Source organism: Cynara cardunculus (assembly GCF_001531365.2).
Source record: "Cynara cardunculus var. scolymus isolate 2C chromosome LG 8, CcrdV1, whole genome shotgun sequence".
Lineage (NCBI taxonomy): Eukaryota > Viridiplantae > Streptophyta > Magnoliopsida > Asterales > Asteraceae > Cynara > Cynara cardunculus.
The window spans coordinates 14,544,449-14,548,416 of NC_037535.1; positions in this window are offsets into that span (position 1 = coordinate 14,544,449).

Here is a 3,968-nt window from a genome sequence, read left to right on the forward strand (position 1 = left end):
ACAATTTTAAATTGGGTTTTGGTCAACTTATGTTACTATGGCCATAATAAATCTACTTACTAAATCATACGTATCTTATAACATACATCTAACATTATTCATGAAAACATATACTCCAAAACGACATGCGATAAATAGATAGCATGCATAAATTTCATAAATAGCCAAAGCAAACCAAACATAAGTTTTAAAATACAACCCAAAAGACATTAAATTGTTTAAATTTAAACATATAGGCTACAAGCCCCAAAAGAAGGTATTATCCACCCAAAAGTTTCAAAATAACAGGAGTTCCCTAATGCATTAACACCCTAATCAATATCCCTATTATCATCACCAAAGCTCATACTGCCCAAAACAAGTACGCGTACAATCTCCGAATTGCCCTCCTAGTCTCAAAAACGACCTCCATAATCCCCGTAGTAAGATCATCCTGTGTGAGCAAGACTGTAAAAATGTCGTCTAAGGACTGCTAAATGTGATCAAGTGTTTGACGGTGGGACTGTAACTGACTGCTCAAGCCTGAGACCCAAAAGTTTTCCACTGCAGTCATGCCCCGAGGCTGTGGCACCGGAACTCCAATTGTTGGGGGAGGAGGGGCCATGCTCCATGATCGGGACTGCGATCCGCTGGCTTGCTCAGAGGCTCGGAGGGAACTGCGATAGTCACCCACCAGGGAGGGAGAACACACTTTTGGGCGGTTCTCATGATCCTAGGTCCTTGCAACGGACCATCCACATCGATCGGAGATGGCGTAGGAACAGATAATTCAACAGAAGTCTCTCGGGTGGCTGCGTCACTTTCCTCGGACGGGTCACTCTCCTCACGGACGGGTTGGTTGGTTTCTCCTAGGGAGGCTAGTAAAGTAACCAGATTTGTCAGGGGAGTGCTCAGGGAGTGAGGATGAGTGAGACATTTTTAAACTGTGACAGTAACAAATTTAATTACCAACTGTACTTAAGTAAATAATAATTCATAAAATGAAAATACTCATGCAACTCACAATTATGTTTTTCCTTTGGGCAAGAAATTTTTATTTTAGCCGACTTCCAATATAATTGTTTCTTGTCCCACCTTAAACATATTAAATTAGACATATGTGATCAAGCTTTGCCTAATTATAATATGCTAACTCAACACTTAGTCCAATTAAACCAGTAGTAAGCTTTTTTTTAAATTAAATTAGTTTAGAAAATATATATATTTTTTTAAAATCATTTGGTTATAATATTTGCTTTTAATAGAAAACCGGTGTTCTCTATAACCTATGGCTCTGATACCAAGTCTGTCACACCCCGCTAAAGCGGAAACACAAGGAGTGATAGTTCAAGATTTCACAGCGATAGGGCGAAAACAACACCAATTGTCCATTCAAATACATAACATATAAAGTCCAAAATTACATCATACAAGTTCAAAGTTTTTAACAACATGGTGAAGCAAAGTTTTCAACAAAAACATTTCAAATATAAATATGGTTGATGTCGTTGCGCCCCGAACATAAACGTTATCAGTTAACCTTTCTTACCCCTGAAAAACATAATAAAACAAGGTCAACTACAAAGAGCTGGTGAGTTCACAGGTTTTCAATAATACAAACCTCCATTTTGCATAAGCGAATATGAGCAAATTTAAATTTTTAATGGCACTTAATTTACTTTGAAAGAAAATCTTGGATTATTCAAGGCAATTTGTACTCTAATTTTAAGTATATAAAGAGTTACCACTAAACCTTTCAACCCCATAAAACTGTATTTAATTCTAGGTAGAACCTTTATCTTTAAGTATGGTGCACCCTTACCTGTAGTTTCTAGGTGGGATTGCTATCCACACCCCTACTTATCGGTTTTTAGGTGGGATTGTCCATCCAAATAACGCTATCCACAAATACCCTCGGCTTCTCACTTGAGTTAATAGTAGTATACAAACTTTTCTGTTACATTTTACTCAATATAACTATTAGTGTACATACCTTAGTGCCCACAACATCAAATTAACAAAATTTCATATTCATAATGAAAATAGCTCATATAGCACATTCAATCATGCTTTTCACCCCAAAACGTAATAAATACTTTGAAAGAGGGGCTGTGAATACTCACACTTTTGCAAAGCTTCGCTAAACAAAAACACGATCTGGTCCCCACACGTTGGCTTAACGTTTCCCTATCAAAGAGAAATATCCAAAATCGTTACTTATGGGTTTAAAACTACTTATGGGGATTAATAAGTCCTAAGTCTATAATTATCTACATATGTCCAACTTGATTATCTATAGTCCAATTATACATAGTGCACATATGCTCGTTAATATAGTAATTTATACCGAAAGTAATGTTATAATCCAATAAATGATTAAAATTTATAAAATCAAATAATTCCAAAATTTCACTTTTGGACAGAAACTAATAGTACTAAAAATGATCAATTTATAGAGACTTCTAAAATGACATAGTTTCCTATCTTTTTATATGGGATATAGTACTGAGTTATGGTCATTGTGACCAAATTTCATGCATTTTAGACATGTAAAAATGGTTCAAATAATTTATGCAATACAATATGTCACAATTGGTATGGCAGATTACACCATGTTAGTAAAATACTCATAAAAAGAGTTCTACTTGGTGTTCTGCAAAGATTCAAGTTGTATTGGAAACCTAACACTTATACGAAACATTTAAACTAAGAATCACTCATTTTGGATGAGTTAAGAGGAAGATATGGTACCATAAAGTTACATGCACACATCTATCATTAGTTGACAGATTGCACACATAACTTTAATAAATTGGTTAATGCCACAAAACTTCACATTTTTTAGTGAAACTGGGTTCATATGAACCATAACTCATAAAAGAATATTTCAGAAGAAGAATAATGTACTAATAGCAAGTAATAAAAGAGATATTAACACACAAAGTAGGATCTACCTATTGATGGTTTCACAGTTTGCACACCTAAAGTGTTTTAGGTGTTTGGAGGTCAAAACTCCATATTTTCATATGATTCCACTTGCATGCAGAATATAACTCATATATTTAACTCTCAAAGGAAGAATCATCCTTTTTCATTGAGTTTTGGAAGAGATATGGTCATTAGAACATGCCTATACAAATCTGTCAGTTTTAGACAGATTGCATACTCATTTTGTTTTGAGTAGTTGAAACCTCAAATCACCATAGTTTTGAATGAAATCAGTGGAATTTGAAAGGTAACTCATTAAATTAACTTCCAAAAGAAAATTCAATGATTTGGATGATTATTTAAAGAGTTATGCTTGTTTAAAGTAGGGTTTACCTACTGAAAAACTCCCAGATGCACATGCATCTTGTTTTGAGTATTTGGGGAGTCAAAACTCAATGTTTTGAGTGAGACCAATTGGATTAAAACCCCAACGCAATAAATAAACTTTTAGAAGATTCATGACATTTGAACATATTATTTGCAAGAAATTGACGATTTATGCACATGCATGCAATCTGTCAGCACTTAAAATGTCATTTTTTTAGGAATCAAACCCACATGCAACATGATTTTACCTATTTTCTTGAGTTCAAATGTTTGGGTCATAGATTACCACCATCATATGAAAATTTTTACATATTTTTGGTGTGTAATCTCTCCTTAAAACTCAGAAATTTTCGGAGGTTAGAAGAAGGTAGTTTAAAATGCAAGAAAAGTGGGTTTTTCCCCCAAAGTTTGCAAGAAAATGGTGGAGATGAAGTTGTTACCTTGATTGATGATGAGAAGGATGCAATATCTTCAAAATCTTTGCTATTTTGATGGAAAAATATGAAGAAATTGGCTGGAGTATGAATGATGAAGAAGGTGATCTTGAGAGTCTCTTGAGTTTAGAGAGAGAGGGAGAGAGAGTTTCAAATGTTGGAAATGTGAAAAATGTGTTGTAAGGAGAAAATAATGATATTTATATATGGATTTTAGGAGGGAGGGGGGTGGCCGGCCAT